At 45.4% G+C, this 18,452-nt stretch overlaps 1 protein-coding gene across 3 annotated transcripts in view; it reads left to right on the forward strand.

Moving 5' to 3' along the window:
• Positions 1-18,452, forward strand: part of LOC146789869 (uncharacterized) — a 575,088-nt gene that overhangs the window by 18,888 nt on the left and 537,748 nt on the right. The window contains exon 2 of one of the 3 annotated variants that reach the window (XM_085632225.1): positions 10,547-10,630. The exons of 1 other annotated variant lie outside the window; for it this stretch is intronic. The gene's annotated coding sequence lies outside the window, so the exon portion shown is untranslated. The remainder of the gene's footprint in view (positions 1-10,546; positions 10,631-18,452) is intronic. One more of the 3 variants, XM_085632226.1, reaches the window with a different exon arrangement.

Consider the following 18,452-nt stretch of genomic DNA (forward strand, 5'->3'; position numbering starts at 1 on the left):
CTCCCCGTGCCAGAATGTGCCCTTGTGTAACGTAAACGGAGCTCATGTAAAGCGCTCCAATACCTTCAGGTAGAGTTTGCGCTATAGAAATCTGCATGAAAAAAACACTGTGCCAGCCTGCCTCAAGCGCTCCTCCCGAGCAGCCCTGCCTGCCAATCACATAATCTCCCCGTGCCTGAATGTGCCCTTGTGTAACGCAACCGGAGCTCATGTAAAGCGCTCCAATATCTTCAGGTAGAGTTCGCGCTATAGAAATCTGCTTTAAAAAACACAACGTGCCAGCCTGCCTCGAACACTCCTCCCGAGCAGCTCTGCCTGCCGATCACATATTCTCCCCGTGCCTGAATGTGCCCTTGTGTAACGTAACCGGAGCTCATGTAAAGCGCTCCAATACCTGCAGGTAGAGTTCGCGCTATAGAAATCAGTATTAAAAAAAACACCGTGCCAGCCTGCCTCAAGCACTCCTCCCAAGCAGCCCTGCCTGCCGATCACATAATCTCCCCGTGTCTGAATGTGCCATTGTGTAACATAACCGGAGCTCATGTAAAGCGGTCCAATACCTTCAGGTAGAGTTCGTGCTATAGAAATCTGCATGAAAAAACAAGACAATCATGGGATGCTGAAAAAAAACATCGGTCTAGCCTCCCTGGTCATCCCGACTCTGATGGTCTGATTTTAAGACAAGCTCTTTCAACCCCTGCCACGAACGAAAGCAGCAGGCAAAGATTCCATGCACCATCTAAATGTAACAAGCGTTTAAAGACAACGGTCCCGGCGAGTGTCGCAAAGAGGCAGGGGAGTGGTCGCCTACAATAATAACCAAGTGGGAGGGGTGGAGGGGGGGGGGGGAGTGTGGCCGAGAGCAGGACACGCAGCGTTTACCTTGCGGGAGCGAGCGCGATAATTACAAACAGATATTGTCAAAGCTCGCTCCCGCAAGGGAAACGCCAAACATGCAATTGAAAGTAATGCAAAGCGTGCACCTTTTTTGGGCAAAAAAGCTGATCGATTCCAAGAGGTCCCCTCCTAGCAGCGCATGTGCGCTGCGTAGGCGAGACCTCAAAAACTGCCGGTACTCACTTAAAGCCCTGCTCTTCTCAGGGCCGTATGAGGGTAGGGACTTCCATTGGTGCAGTGCACCGGAGACCTGAGCGGACCCTGGTTATTGCTATATTTTATAATTCAAATAACAGCCAGGTGGGCCGTTTACTTCTTGCATCTGCTGGTGCCAAAGACTAGCTCTCTTTAATGAGAAGCATTGGGTAAATACTATCTTGGAGCTGGGGGATGGTATTGGGCGCTCTCCTTCGTTGGCAGGAGTGTTTCGCAATGCCAAGAGAGGGATTTAGCGACAGCAGCGTCTCTGAAGAATAGGGTGACCAGATTCTCAAAACAAAAAACGGGGACAGGTCATAGACATAGAAGTAGGACTATGGTTTGCAGTAACCATCAACATAAAAGTAGGACTATTTGACGGATGTCATAGACATAGAAAAGGGACTACAATTACAGCTCCCTCCACAGACCGAGATGAAGCATTACAGACAACAAATCCGTGGTCTTTTATTGGCAACCCTCTCCTTCACACAGCAGCATTAGTACTTTTTATTACATTTACACTTTTAAGGACTATAGCATATATTTGCCAAAAATCAATAAAACATCACAGGCTAGCAAACGCCAGAGTTACTAGCTTTATCAATGCTCGTTTCTATAGCTGCACGTCAGCACCACATAAAGTACAACTCACCAATGTTGCTTAGTTGCTCATGACAGAAAAGCATGGGAGGTAAACTGCGGAATGCTAAATTGCCAAATGGCAGCCATGGACCAATGTACAAAAAAAAAACTTCTCTCCAGGTATTACTGCCTTATGGTCTTAAGGGTGGCAAAGGTTGGCCGACCACACTGTCCTCCCACATTTGCGTAGTTACTGCTGAGATGTCATGTTACCTTACTGGGGTATGTATAGTGCACTCTAGCCATTGGTATCATCTCATAGTGCAATAGTGTGAAGACCTGAGCAAAAAGCTCGAGCAGCGCTGCTCGCCTCTCCCACAGGCGTTAACCCTGCTCTTTTAAGTCCTTTCCAGCTAAACAGTTTGCCGTGATCTGAAAGGTCAGTCAAAAGGTCAAGTCATAGCTTTGATATGGAGAACACAAAGCATGCGTCAATTGGTCATGAATAAAACATGCAATGAGCAATGCATTAACCCTTGCACGGTATGCATAAGGGCTACTGAAAAGTTTGTATGACTATGAATACAAGCTACAGGATGAAGAAATATTGTTTTATCCAAAGAAGAAACTTTGGCTGGCACGATGACGTAGGTGGCGCTGCGTGTAAAATGTCTCTCTTCAAAGGATTTCCCTTCTTGCTACAGCGCTCACCTCAGTGACGACACATGCCGTAAACAGTGCAAAGAGAGCATGCGCGCGCATGCTCAACCGGAACAATGAAAAACAGGGACATTTCTGTGTTTAACGGGGACACTGTTTGAAAACAGGGACATTTGAGTCACTTGGAGAAAAGTGTCGGGACACAGGGACACTTCCCCAAAAACGTGGACCGTCCTGGGAAAACGGGGACGTCTGGTCACCCTACTAAAGAATGTGCTGCTCTGGAAGAGGTGCATTCACCACCGGATGGGCCATACTGGCTTCTCGGTGGGATCCAGGCTTAAGGGCTGACTGACATCACCCAACCATGACCCCATTACTGTTTTCAAGTCGCTGCCTCCAGCATTGTGAGGCTGGTTTAAATGTTTTTTTTTCTCGCCTGGACTGATTTTTGGGTTCCAGTCCAGTTTTGGGTGAATTCAGCAGTTTCGGGGACAGATGTCTGGCACTGTCGTGGAGGAGGATTCGCTGCTGTTAGGATGTAGCGCTGAACTACGCTCCGGGGCACCTGGTGCTGGCAGAGAGGGCTAAAGACACACAATTGATGGACAGAATGCAGAACAAAGCAAAATATTCACCCCCAGTCAAGAGATCTGGGTTAAATCCATCATTCTTTTGCTCACCATGCCACCCCAGTTTAGACCTGGCCATATGCAAATCAGTCTGGCCTGCTCGTGAATGGGTATTTGATGAAGTGTGGCACTGGCAGGAAGAGGTATTTGCCACCAGCGGGGGTGGTGGTGGCGGGGTATTTGTCGCTACAAGGTGGGCTATCTGGCACCGAGGAGGTGAGCTTTTGGTCACATACAGAATGTGTTTTTGGCATTGGCGGGAAGGGTCATTTGCGCCTGATGGGATAAAGTATTCGGTGCTGTTCTGGAGCAGTGTTTGAAACTGCTACTGAACTACTTGTTTTAACGGCAATCATCAAGAATGCAGTACTGCCATAATATAGTATTACGTGCTATTAAAAGAGAATGTTTGCTGCTGTCAAGGAGCAGCGTTTATCACTAACTCAGTGAAGCATTCGGTGCTGTCAGACTGAAATATTTGGCGGCGGCAGGATGAAGCATTTGACTCCTCTGTCAACAGGTTTGAACGGGTGGCCCTTCCTCTCAATGACCCTCGACCCCGACCCTCCCAGAGCTGCCTCTCATTAGGTTGGAAAAGGTTGCCAATGACTTGACACCCTGGCAGCGCCGATTCATTAACAGGCCCATGCTGTCTTCCTCCCTGGGACACCCCCTCTCCCTTCTCACAACCCTATTCTAACTGCGCCATTTGTCAGTGAGGAGCAGTCCCCCGCCCCCCCCCCCCCCCCCCCGGCTCCATCGAGATTACTGTAGAATCCCCGCCTCCCGCCCCCAGGGGTCGGGTTGTCAGCCTTCCACGGACAAGGAGCAGCAGGAATGGGACAGGAGTCGCACAGGTCACGACACTGCCCAGAAATACCAACATCTGATTGAGCAGGGGTGTGACGAATTGGGCAGGGCAGGAGAGCTTGAGAAGCCTGTGGGGAAAGAACAGGCAGAGGATGGGGCTCTGAGTGGGAACACAGATCCACCCGCATTCTCCACGCGCGTGCTGGTATTATCCTTGTTCTAATGACTGAGAAACAGACGATGAAGGTGAGGTGATCGGAATTATGACTTGAAGCAAGCTCAAGCTGCGATGCCCATCTATAAACGTGGGAGTCGGCATAGATGACGCAAACTTTCAACATGTCACTGTCGGAAGCCTGAGAGCTCACCTGCACGCCACTGCTAATTGGCAAGTAAAGTCCGAACGTAGATATATGACTGACAAGCCGCAGGACACCGTTTCGCAATGACAAACTCTGCAGATCACAAAACTAAAAGGTTCGCAACCGCAAAACGTTTTCTACACGCGTGCTAAACCAATTTAGCGAGTCAAAAAATCCCTTCCCACTCGCTCAATAGGTGTAGGACATCTACCGAACCGCAGTTAGACAGGGGGGTGAAAGAGGTGTCCCTTCCGAATTTTAATTTGACATGTATCATGGTGTGCAACCATAACTGCAACCCATGACTCAGTTCCCAGTAACCCAATGGAGACATAACCGTTTATGAATGGCCTGCGTGGTGGGTGGGGGTTAGATAGTGGTCTCTGGAAATCTTTCCCCCCCCCCCCCCCCCCCAATCAAAGTAGCTCTGCTTCCTTTACATGGACTGCTTTAAAAAACAAGTTTCCTGTTAAGGAATACAGACTAAGGGATGCATACACAGGCCTGCCGTTCCCAGTGTTTCTAGCCAATCACAGGGGGTCGCAAATACCAACATGCCTAACAAACATTCATCAGGCAGGTTATGTCAACCCCTGTGACTGGAGATTTTTCAGTGCAACCTACTAGTCATCATCATCATAAATCTTTATTTCGGCAATGTTTCAGCCATAAAAGATACAATTAAAATCATATATACAGTAAAAACATAATCATATATACAATAAAAACATACAGTATTAAAGCAGTAACTACATTTCATGATCTAATAGAAACCAGTGGTACTAGCCACTGTTTGAAATTAAAAAGTTCCTTTTAATCCAGATAGCATGCAGATACTTGGAGAGGGCAAACACAATGTGTCCTGCAGTGTCAGATTTAAAAATCCTTAGTGCATCTGAACATTTCCGGAAGCCTAAGTTTCTGCAAATTGGTACAATCCAGTGCTTCCGGGCTCTGCTGTAGAGAGGGCAGACAAATAAAATATGGCATTCATTCTCTTTATCCGCACCACAGCCTGGACATTGGGAGGCCCTGGACAATGACCATTTGCTGGTAAGGCTCGCTATTGGAAGGGAACCGAACCTCCATTGTATATAAAGCTTCCTGGCCATAGCAGGGTAAATCACATTCAAGTAATCTTCAAATGAATATGCAGATTTAATCTCTAAGAATGATTTTACCATAGTACCGTTCTGCGAATCATGCAGCCATACACTGGAGCAACGTGATCTATAACACTCCGTAAATGATTTCCCTGAGATCTCGCTGCAGGCAACTGCCGGATTATGCCACATATCAGCAAGGCCCATTGTCAATAGTTCTTGTTTGACATAAGTGAGCCAGGGAATATGCACTGCCTTACTTAGATTCAATATTTCTTGTAATTCATTTCTGTACTGCAAGAGTTCGGGGGTCATCCATAGCCTCCTCCAGAACCAAAGGGGTTTAATGGATAATTCCTCCTGGATAGGGAGTAAACCCAAGTCGAGCCTTAGCGGTAGAAGGGGTGTGCTTTGGGGAAGCAGGAGCAACTGCCGCAAAAATCTGTTCTCTACTTTGGTAATTTCAGGTCTAGCGGCGTGCCCCCATAGTTCCCCTCCATACAGTGCCGCCGCTCTTGCCCTCGATTTATAAATTTCAAGCCCAGGGCTTATAGGTCTAAATGTGGAGGCATTTGTCATTTTTAGTATTCCCCCCGCTATTTGGGTCAATTTAAGTTGGGATTTGGCAAGATGAGGACCCCAGGAGAGGTTTTCACTTAATGTGACACCTAGGTATTGGAATATCTGGACTCTCTCTAATGAAACCGAATCCAGGATAGGTGGTGGTCTAGTGTGTGATGAGGGATTAAAAATCATAAATGTGGTCTTGTCTACATTTATCTGTAAACCATGTTCACAGCAAAAGTTGTTAAAGCCGTTCAATATGCGCTGTATCCCCATGGGTGACTTGGATAGTAAAAGAGTGTCGTCGGCAAACATTATAGCCGCGACTTTCTTGCCTGCCAACCTGGGTGCATCATTGTTTGGCACTGCATCCAAGTATGATATCATCCCATTTACATATAAACAGAACAAGGTGGGGGCCAGGACGCACCCTTGCCTGACTCCCTTGTTCACCGGAAACCTAGCAGACAATACTCCTCCTCTTGCACACCTAACCTGTGCAAAATTCTGGGTGTGCAACCTCACCAGTATCCCCAATAGTGAATTGGGAACTCCCATATCCCGTACAACAGCCCAAAGTTTACCCCTGGGGACAGTGTCAAAAGCTGATCGGAGGTCTACAAACACCATATAGAGGCTGCCACCCTCTAATAGCACGGTCTTCCAGTACAGCATTATTAAACGGAAGATCTGGTCCATGGTGGATGTTTTGCTCCTAAAACCAGCCTGATATGGTGAAAGAATTTCGTTCTCATTGATCCACTCCTGCAGACGATCTAAAATAAGTCGTGCAAATATTTTTTGGGGGACATCAATGAGGCTGATGGGCCTGTAATTAACGGGGAGCAAAGGGGAACCCTTTTTATAAATTGATATAATTTCTGCTCCCAACCACGTGCCCGGAACCTCAGCACCACGCAAAATGGTATTGAATAGAGCACATAAATACGGCGCCCATATCTTTGGCTGTTCTTTGAACATATCCCCAGGGAGTTTATCAATACCTGGTGCTTTGCCCCTCGTCAATTTTCCAAGGGCAATAGAAACGTCCTCAAAGGAGAATTCCAAAACCTATGCATCCCCAGGTATCGGTGTATGCAAAGGCAAAAGATCTAAATCGGAAGTTGCTGCATATAGGGATTTGAAATGAGATTCCCACACCCCCGCATCTAAATTAACTTCAATCGCATTACGGGGTTCAGCACACCCTGAATTCACGATGGCCCAAAATCTCCGCGCTTCCTTATTGGCAAGCGCGGAGGCTAAGTTCTCCCCTCTCTCCCAATCCCAATCTATTTTTGCCTGTTTCATTACTTCTTTGTAGGAATACCTAAGGGCGCAGATAGTTGACCTTTCAATACCGGCTGTAATGGCATTTATCAAATCGGTTTTAGATCTCCTACAAGTGGCATTATACCAAGAAGATGGGGGGTGCCTAGACTTGTTGGGTGGGGCGATCGGGTTAAAAATGCCTGCTAAAGTGTCCACCAAATCCTGGTGAACAGTAAGCAGGTTCACAGAAGCACCAAGGTGCAGCCCTTGAGCCCAGATATCACTTGCCATTGTAAGGAGAGGGAGGATGAGTGTGTATAAACTGGAAAGTGCATCCCTCCTCTCACACAAGTTCCCCCACTTAACCCGCCTCCTGTTATTGGTAATGACAAGGCCAGGGTCATCGGGCGGTTCAGTATGGCTTTTCAAGGTATGCGGAAATTCCATCTTCAACATCAGTGCGTTATGGTCGCTGTCCGTTCTATTCAATACCTCCAGATCCACTATCTTTGGCCACATCCTGGTCTCGACCATGACATAGTCTAAATGGGATTCATAGTCTTTTTTATTATAAGTACACTTTGAGGGAATGTCTGAGGGCTTCCGACCATTTACCGCCCTGACCGAATTATGAAGAGTTAGGGTCATAATCTGCATGGCCAGTGGAGACCATGCCTTTGTGTAAGCGGACTTACAAGGAGGAATTCCCCAAAACTCATCCTCTCCCATCAGAGCCTCCTCATTCAGCCCTTGCAGGGGCTCGTAGTGGCAATTAAAATCTCCTGCAATCACATACTGAATATCACGATTTAGAGAATCAAGAAAAACTGATAATTCCCCAATGGTGCTAGATTCCTTTGCCAAAGCGGTTGGTCGAGAATATACATTCACTACTGCCAGTTTATATAAAGTGGGCCATGTCATAAGGACGCATAAAATGTCGTCCGAGTTGGTCTGGATCGATTCCACCTTGCAACCCAGATGTACACCGACCCACGTTGTCAGGCCACCAGAGGGGCGGCCTTTGCCTCCCCAACGGGCCAAGATATTAAAGGCCACGAACCCCAATCTATGAGCCTCCTCCCTGGCCCAAGTCTCCTGGAATAGGATCACATCAGATGTGTCAACAAAGGTGCCCCATTCTGGGTAGGCTAACTTACTTTTCAGACCCGCCACATTCCATGAAGTTATGATCAAATGCTGAGGGTGACACAGGGAGTGTGGTAGAGAATCTGGTTGGTAGGATGGACACCCCTGCTGATGTAGTTCAATAGGCCGCGATAAAACAACGCTAGTACTTTCTGGGTTGGCTGGTGGATGCTGCTCACCACACTACTAGTACATAGACCACATCCATCGCAGAATCACACACCGGTCACAAAAACTTGGGGCACGGCTTTTATGACGTGTCTCATACATCTGGCCCAACGTGTATCAACACATGCCATGGAGTAAGATGGCATAAAAAATAATGGGGTTGCTGTGTGTCCCTCAGAACCTGGGTATATAATGTTAAAGACTACAATGCGTTCTGTTGGGTATCACAATTTCTTTGCGTGAGAAAATATATGATGTCTAAAAATGTCACACCTATGCAAAAAGATCAAAGTATGGTCTGAAAGAGTAGGAGTATGGGGCTATCTTGACAATTTATTCAACATCCCCGCAATCCAATTGTAAAAATAGGCACCACTCAACAATGCCATTAATTATTTTGTATGTTCAAAGTCATATACTCAAATAATACAAACACATTTTCTTCATACGTGACTGTCATGAACACAGAAATAAACAATGTGACTTGGTGAAGAAGTGACACAAAGTGCAAAAGTGATTAACAGAACACAATACAGAAGATTTACATGAAACAATTAAAGAAATGTCTGTCCTATTATAGCAAATAGTTCAACAAACACCCTATCTTATCATTAGTCTTTGTATGGATGGTGGACCAATAAGATTGTCAGTGACGTTTCTACCCTTTATGTATATGTGGGGTGGGTTATATCACCAAATTTCTGCCAACTGGCTTCTACGAGCTGTGAGAAGACTTAATTCGAAGTAATACGTTGACTGAAAACTCTGGGGATTCTGCGAAGTTTGTGTATGGATTCCACTTATTAAATAGTGGATTTTGACCCCAGTGGCAACTGAAATTTGGTGATATAACTCACCCCTTCCCTCGCTTGAAGGATTTGTATGGATACTTTTTTGATCCTGACAGCAGGTTCCATCCTTTGTTGGAGTAGTCTAGGTTTGACTCATGTTACAATATGGTAAAATTCCTTCCTTGATGAAAATTGGTAGGATACTTATTGATCCTTGTCATGGGCTCTGACCTGGATTGGAGGAACCTTTAGTCCCATATTAAATAGTTTCAATTAGGCTGTCCTCAACTCATCAGTCCTGAGGAAGACCCGCAGAGATGTGTATCTCTTAACACATATATACAGGGTTGAAATGTTGCTGACAACCTTATTGGTCTATGTTCTTGGTCAACCATCCTTAAAATGAATAATAATAAGACAGGGTGTTTGTTGAACTATTTGCTATAATAGGACGGGCATTTCTCTGTTTCAAATCCCTTTTGCACTTTGTGTCACTTCTTCACTAAGTCACGTTTATTTCTGTGTTCATTACAGCCACATACAAAGAAAATTAGTTTTTATTATTTGGGTATATGACTTTGAATTTACAAAATAATTAATGGCATTGCTGTGTGTTGTCTATTTTAACAATTGGATTGTGGGGATGTTGAATAAATGGTCAAAATAGGCTCACACTCCTACTCTTCCAGACCATGCGTTGATCTTTTTGCACAGGTGTGGCATTTTTTGGACATCATATATTTTCTTATGCAGAGAAATTGCGATTCCCAACAGAATGCATTGTAGTCTTTAACATGGAGTAAGATGGCAGTGCAGTGATTGTGAGCTCATTGATAGAACATACCGCACGGGCAAATAATTACTTCATGCTGTACTCTCAATTTTACCCCACAGTTTTTCCGTTTATATTTTGTGGCAAGACACACACTTCATATGACATCCTTGTTGTTCGCTCACTTTGTTGCCAGCAGAAAAACAAAGATTGGCCTATCCCCACTGCTTCCTTATGAAATTCCCGGTTACATCTGGTAACAGGATCTTTGCTTACTGGTTGATCATGGAGTTTTAATTAGCATGGCGTGCCCTCCCTTGTTTAAAATATTGCTTGGTGTGGAGGTGTTCAATGTTTTTGGTATTATTTGTAGGTGGTGGTGGTATTAAATTATCCCCGCTGTTCACTTGTTTTTGTATTTCATTCTTGTAGGATTTAGTGGCTTAGCATGTCTTTGTTGCTTGCTTACCGTATTCTCTGCGGAGTGCGGTATCAGAGCATGCCTTAGCCGCTTGGTTGTCGGATTCCCAGTAGTATGAGGTGGCATTAACTTATCTTGCTACTTGCTTTACCATATTCCCAGTAGGTGTCCTCGCTGCCTGCTTATGTTATTCCTGGTAGGATGGGTGACATCAGTGTTCCTCGCTGCTTGCACATGGTACTTCAGGTAAGATGTGGAAACATGGCCTATCCTTATAGCGTGCTTGAGTAACGCATGTAAGATGTGATGGTATGAGCTGTTCTGCTTCTAGCTTCTAGCATTCCAGATAGCATATGGTTTATCTTCTCGCTTCTTGTTTACAGTATTCCAAATAGGCTATGGCTACACAGCCTATCCTGGCTGCTTGCGTATGATATTCCCGGAATGTAATGATGGCATAGCCAGTACTTCCTATTTGCTTATAGTATTTCCTTCAGGGTTTTGTGGCATGAACTGTTCTCACAGCTCGATTATTGTATTCCTGGTAGGGTTCCATGGCATAGACTGTCGCCACAGCTGGCGTGGTAGCGTAAATTGTCCTTGCTGTGTTCTTATTGTATCTCTGATCGAGTTTGAAGGCATTACCTGTCCTTGTTGTCTGCTTTTGGAATTCCTGGTATGATGTGGCGGCATTTATTTTTATTTATTTCATTTGAGAGTTTTTGTTAAAGTGTGCTAGACATTAAAGAGTGATAACGTGCTTTACAACAACGCACAATAGGACATAGCATAGGTAACATTTGTAAGTGGAGGATAAATTATATAATGAATTAATGGGGAAGTGTGAGCTGTATACGTTTGTGGATGTGATTAGTATGATACCATTAGTATACACTAGCACACGTAAAGGACATATACAACTGTCGTAAACAGTGGCAGAACTTGTATAGAAGACAACGGTACAGTAGTAAGCTATGTGCATTTGTAATAAGCTGCTGTGGTGGGAAAGAGGACGGGGTGATGGTGTGGTTAGTTAGTACATGAAGGAGACATGGAGCTCCCTCGAACCTCTGTGTGGGTTTAGGAATTTGGCATAATGTGTCTGGTTGTGGTACAACTGACAGGTTTTATGCACTTAAAGTGTGCAGCAGTACAACAGAGTTATAGCAGTAGGAAGTCCATATTAGCAGGAATGAGCAAAGGGAGCAATGTTAGGGCACGTTTAGTATATGATCTCTTCGTTTGGCCTTGAAGATTTACAGCAAAGGAGCAAGTCTCATCTAAGTTGGAAGGACATGCTAGCTCCTGGGTGCATTCCATGATAGCAAATATTTTTTGTAATGAGTTTTTGAGAGTAGTAGTTTAGATGGGTCTGTTTTGTAACTTAACTGTTCTAGTTGTTGTGTGAGTTGTGGGGTGTTAGTAGGTTATTAGGGTGTATCACTTTGTATTTAATAGAAGTTGTTTTATAAGGTGATGAAGATTCAGTATTGAGCATTTGGAGAGTTTAGAACATGAATAATTAGGTAGAATTGTCTTGTGAATGATCAGCCTGTCTGCAAAGTGTAGGATGCCTTTGAAAGGGTTTAGGTAGGACATCGGTAATCTAATTTGTAGAGAGTTGCCGTATTCTATGCGAGATACACCAGGGCTTGTGCAGCAGCTTTGAATTAATGTTGTGGATGAATGGACTGATATTACAGAGCAGCTTCAATTGAAATCGAACACATTCTTTTTCTTTATGTGGGGATTGAGACTGAGGGTGGTTTCCAGTGTGACATAAGGATTTGGCTGTTTTAACAATCTTGGGGAAGATGTTTAGGGCCCATAGCTTAGCAATTCAGTCAGAACAGAAGACCATAGTGCTGTTAGGTGATCATGGGAGCAATTCAGTTTCTTGAGGGTAAAGTTTGTTTCATCCATTATATCTTTGGGCTTGTGTCTAATAGGCTTTAGGGTACAGTGTTAATGTCATCTGTGCTGTCAGTCTTGAGGTACAGCAGAATAGTGTCCACATACTGGTGGAAATCAATACCTGCTTTACAATTGCCCCCTTTTACATTCCCCTTTTAGCACATATGGAAAAGTGCCTTGCACATGAGTCAAATTTGTGGCCACATGGGCAGGAGGGCACCAGCATGTTACTTGAGGAGGGAAGGTGGCAGTAGGTCACAGGAGTTAGGAAGACTTATTCCTTGCAGTGGCTCTTTTCAAGTCAAGTTCTGAAATTGAAGTCAAGGAGGACCATGACGCTGATGCTTTTCCGGTGAAAGCAATCTGCTTGAACTGTGAGGCGGTTAATATAATCTCTGATCTGATTTTTTTGGGTAAAGTGTTTGGCTAGGTCATTGCAGATAAGATTAGGTTGGGGAGCATTACTTCATGGATGCCACCATGTATGTTTTTGAAAAAGCTCTCATAGCCTGTTTTTAGCACCCTGAAGTTAGGATGTGGTGGAATGGCCTTTCCTTGCTGCTTGACTGCAATTTTCCTGGCGGGATGGAAGCCCTTGCTGCTTGATTATAGTTTTCTTGGAGGGTTGTGATGGTAGCGGCTGTGTTTGCTGAGAGCACTCTTCTTTAGGATGTGAGGCTATGCCCTTTCCTTGCTGCTTGATTGTGGCAGCCTCGACAGGATGTGCTGGCATGAGCTTTCTTGGTGCGTGTTTAAGGTGTTCTTGGAAGGATGAGGTGGCATGGGCAGTCCTTGCTGCTTGCTCTGTAGGATGTGGTGGCGCTGCCTTTCCTCGCCTCTTGATTATGGTATTCTTAGTAGGATGCGGTAGCATGGGCTGCCTTTGCTAACAGTATACTCAGTAGACTGGGGTGGCTTGGCTGTCCTTACTATTGGATTATGGTGTTCTTGGTAGGAGGTGGTGGTCTTTGCTGCTTGCTTGTGGAATTCTCGGTTGGATGTGGTGGAATGGGCTGTTATTGCTGCTTGCTTACGATATTCTCAGTAGGAAGTGGTTGCACAGCCTTTCTTTGCTGCTTTATTTCAGTATTCCCAGTAGGATGCGGTTGTAGCTGACTTACAGTATTCATGTCAGGATGTAGTGGCTTGGGCTGTCTTTGCTCCGTACTTATGGTATTCCTAATAGGTTGTGATAGCATGAGCTGTTTTCACTGCTTGCTTATGGTATTCCTGATACGTTGTGATAGCATGAGCTGTCTTCGCTGCTTGCTTATGGTATTCCTGATACGTCGTGATAGCATGAGCTGTCTTCGCTGCTTGCTTATGGTATTCCTGATAGGTTGTGATAGCATGAGCTGTTTTCGCTGCTTGCTTATGGTATTCCTGATACTTTGTGATAGCATGAGCTGTCTTCGCTGCTTGCTTATGGTATTCCTGATACGTTGTGATAGCATGAGCTGTTTTCACTGCTTGCTTATGGTATTCCTGATACGTTGTGATAGCATGAGCTGTTTTCACTGCTTGCTTATGGTATTCCTGATACGTTGTGATAGCATGAGCTGTTTTTTCACTGCTTGTTTATGGTATTCCTGATAGGTTGTGATAGCATGAGCTGTTTTTTCACTGCTTGTTTATGGTATTCCTGATACGTTGCGATAGCATGAGCTGTTTTTTCACTGCTTGTTTATGGTATTCCTGGTAGGTTGTGATAGCATGAGCTGTTTTCGCTGCTTGCTTATGGTATTCCTGATACGTTGTGATAGCATTAGCTGTCTTCGCTGCTTGCTTATGGTATTCCTGATACGTTGTGATAGCATTAGCTGTCTTCGCTGCTTGCTTATGGTATTCCTGATACGTTGTGATAGCATGAGCTGTCTTCGCTGCTTGCTTATGGTATTCCTGATACGTTGTGATAGCATTAGCTGTCTTCGCTGCTTGCTTATGGTATTCCTGATACGTTGTGATAGCATGAGCTGTCTTCGCTGCTTGCTTATGGTATTCCTGATACGTTGTGATAGCATGAGCTGTCTTCACTGCTTGCTTATGGTATTCCTGATACGTTTTTCGGCGCCATGGACTGTATTCACTGTTTGCTGATGGTGTTCTTGGTAGGATGTGATGGCTCAGCCTGTCTTCGCTGCTTGCTCATTGTGGTCACATAGATTCTAGTGTCATGGGCTCCCACGGCTACTTCTTAGAATCTTGTTTTGGTTGGAATGAACCTTCATTTAAAACTAGGACAATAACAACAAAAAAAGCGCAACAAAATTGAAACTGATGTGTTGGCATAACAAGTCAGTCCGGTATTGCCAAGTTAAACATACAGAGTATAAAATACTCACATGAACAGCGATGAACTCCTAGAATGTAAACATGTTCACACTAGAACAAATAAGAGGGATGGGCTTAAGATGGAAACATTCACACCCATAAAGGAAAACCATAAAACACAACACAAGCTTACATTTTTCAACAGAACTGTATTTATTATATATATTATTTTTATACTGTATACCCTATGATATTCCCTCACTTTTCAAACAATAACTTCAATTAGGGATGTAATTATATAGTTAGAGCACACAGAAGCAAATTACAACTAAGACTGGATTAGACTAATACTGGGGCAGCGGCAAGGGATTGTTTGTGAACAGTTTGAGAGAAGCGAAGTCTCCAGATAATATTCGATAACCATGTTAAGTTGCACGGCTATAAAGAACATTTTGCGTTTAGTAGCAAGCACTTTCAGGCCCCTGGTTTCGCCTGCAAAGCACTTGCTAAGTGAAATCTATTGTGTTTAATATACATCTTAAAATGGGCTTACATCCTTGCCTTACTTAATTTTCGGTTTGTGTGCTTGCCATTTACTTTTCCTCTGTTTCCAGTGGTTGTTGCACACTATTTACTGTTTCTCCCCATGTGTTTGCTCTTATCAATGTCCCATGGCCCAAGTGCTGCTTTTCATCTCCCAAACATATTTATGAGTCTGTTGTCTTCAGCAGCCTTGTACAGGATGCTGAACCGAGGCCAAGACTTAAATCCGTCACACCAGCTCCAGGGTTGGCAGTTCTGGCCGTTAAGTCATATCTTCTGTCCTGCCCCTTTTCTTCTATTTTTGGTACTCTTGTTTAGCAGTCACGGCTGGGTCACTTCGCAGTCGCTCCTCGCAAACCTCCCTTAACATGGCCCCCCTCTCAGTCTATGGCTCATGATCTGACTGTCCCTGTCACATCTGCTGCTTTTGCTACAAATAAACACTATTGTATCTTTTGTTGCAGTCTAAAGCTCTCTTATACCTTAATTTTTGTTTGAGTGCTGCACAAAATTGTTGAATATATACATACATAAATATTAAATCTCATTGTGTCTTGTTCTCGTCGGAGGTACAGCCAGCTGCACTGCAGAAACCTCACTCAGTGTGGCCCCCCTTCCTTTAGCAATCGCGGCTGGGTCACTTTACCTCCGCTACTCACAAACTCCCCTCAACTATGCCCCCTATTTAGTCCTCGGCTGCAGGAGATGTCTCGTTCTTCTCGGAGGTACAGCCAGCCAGAGGAGAAGGACCTGGGAGCCGTGCTGCGGGGCAGTGGTTCCATTTTGGTTTAATCTCCATGAACAGTCACCAAAGCAGCCCCCCGGACAATCCTGTTGCATGGTGCAGAAGGTGAAGTGACACAGGGGACAAAAGGTCCGGGAAACCCACTTAACACCAATTATAGCTACATGTTGGTACTAAGCAAGCAGTCACAAGCACAGTTACCTTGCAGGCACCAGTGCTATGATTTGGATGGTGCAGCAGGTGCAGTGGCACTGGGGCCAAAGGGTCCAGGAAGCCCACCGAACACTGATTATTGCTATATGTTGCTATGAAGCAAGCAGTCACAAGCGCAGTTACTTTACCAGAGCCATTACAAAATCACATCGGATTACAAATCACTTTAACACCTTAATAATCGATTTACTTCTTAAATAATTGCTGTTAGATGGGTTCACACAAAGCAGTACCACAGCTTTTTTATTTTGCGCGTTCCGTGGCACTCCCTTCCTTCTGCAATTGCGGTTGGGTCACTTCGCCGCTGCTCCTCGCTATCCCTCCTCAACACGACCCCCTCCAGTCTACGGCTCATGTTCTGACCGCCCACCTCTCATCCGCTGCTGCTGTTACAGAAAATCCCTAATGTATCTTTTATTGCAGTCTAAAGCGCTCTTATACCGTAATGTTTGCTTGAATGCCACTCAAAATTGCTAAATATACACACAGATAAATATTAAAGCTCACCATGTCTCATTCTCCTCAGAGGAGGTATAGATAGCCGCACAGCAGAAACCTCCCTCAGTTCAACCCCCCCTTCCTTCAGCAGTTGCGTCTGGGTAACTTTGCTACCACTCCTCGCAAACCCCGCTCATCACGACCCCGCTTTATCTCCCGCTGCTGGAGGTGTCTTGTTCTCCTCGGAGGAGGTAGAGCCAGCCACAGAAGCAGGAACCGGGAGCTGTGCTTTGGCGCACCGTTCATTGCAAGTGGTTCAACTTCAATTTCATCTCCATGAACAGTCGCCAAGGCAGCCCCTTGGATGACCCTGTTGCATGGTACAGCAGGTGCAGTGGCACAGGGGCTAAAAGCTCGAGGAGAAACCCACTGAACACCCATCAGTGCTGTATGGTGCTATGGAACAAGCTGTCACAAGTGCAGTTATCTTGTAGGCACCAGGGCCGTGATTTGGATGGTGCATCAGGTGCAGTGGCACAGGGGCCAGAAGGTCCAGTAAACCCACTGCACATTAATTATTGCTATATGTTGCTACTAAGCCAGCAGTCACAAGCACAGTTATCGTGCAGGCACTAGGGCTATGATTTGGATGGCGCAGCAGGTGCCCAGGGGCCAAAAGTTCCAGGAAGCCCACTGCACATTGATCATTGCTGTATGTTGCTACTAAACAAGCAGTCACAAGCACAGCTATCTTGCAGGGCCTAGGGATATGATTTGCATGGTGCAGCAAGTGCAGTGGCACAGGGCCCAAACCTCCAGCGTGCTTGTCCACTGCATATTTTTTTTTCTTCTGTCCTCCGCCCTTTACCTAATCTCCCCCCATTATATCACCACCAGTTACTGCACAATATATTGGCTTTCTCAATAACCACGTCATAACACTTTTATAGAGTTTCAGTTACTTATATTGCGCAACTGCTCACCAAGCTAAAACTTACTACAAAAAAACAGCCTATTACTCACACAACAAACCTATTGCATTTACCAATGCTTGTTTTTTAAGAAGGTGCTTCACGTACGAAGCCATCCTTGGATGAAATGTGGTTCACTGTCATTGAAATGCAGCTGGTGACCAGAGGCAGCCATAGGGCACACCACATAGCGGCGGGAGTGGGGGAACCCATAAGGATACATTGATGCATCTACGCACCAGTGCCTATGCAGAGAAAGCAGAGAAAGAACAGCACCCCGTGGGCAGCAAAGAAAGACCCAGTGGAACCGGCAGACGGGCCCCCTTCCAGAGCAGTGTACCATACAGTGGTGGGAACGATCGGGAGCTTAAAAACACATGCCGCATCCCACGTAAACCCCTGCATCCAGTGCCCCTGCGCTTTGTAAGGACCTGCACGGGAGCCGCCTTTAAAGCTGCTGTGCTCGAGCCGGGTCTAGTGAGGTCTGTATGTATTCCGATCACCTGTGCTCGCGCCTCTGACCCAGGCCACGCCCAGTCAGAGGCGGAGCCAGGAGCGCTGCCTTGGCGGCGCGCGGTACGAAACAGAGGGCTGGGGTTGGAGCGGGGCTCGAGGGCACGGAGATCTGTAGCTGATCAGACGGCTTTTGCGGTTTAAGTTTTTTTTTTTTTTTTCAACGTGAATTTAGAGGGCGGAAATGTTTTAAGCTGCCTGTAGGGCACTGCGATTTAAGTGGAGGAGGCGGAGGCGTGGGAGGAATGTGTGGGAGGATATGTGCACGTAAAGTTACTACAAAGAGCAACAATGCCTTACATCACCCTTGCACCCTGACTGACAGACCAAGGAGGAATTCTCGACGCCTAGCACATTTTCCCCACTGGATCAATGCTCCTCACAAGTTCCAAAATACTGCTTGCCTCACTCCACCTTTTACCAGGGGTCATGACCTTTGCGATCTACATACACGAGACTA

Source organism: Triturus cristatus, chromosome 10, assembly GCF_964204655.1.
Source record: "Triturus cristatus chromosome 10, aTriCri1.1, whole genome shotgun sequence".
In the NCBI taxonomy this organism is placed as follows: Eukaryota; Metazoa; Chordata; class Amphibia; order Caudata; family Salamandridae; genus Triturus; species Triturus cristatus.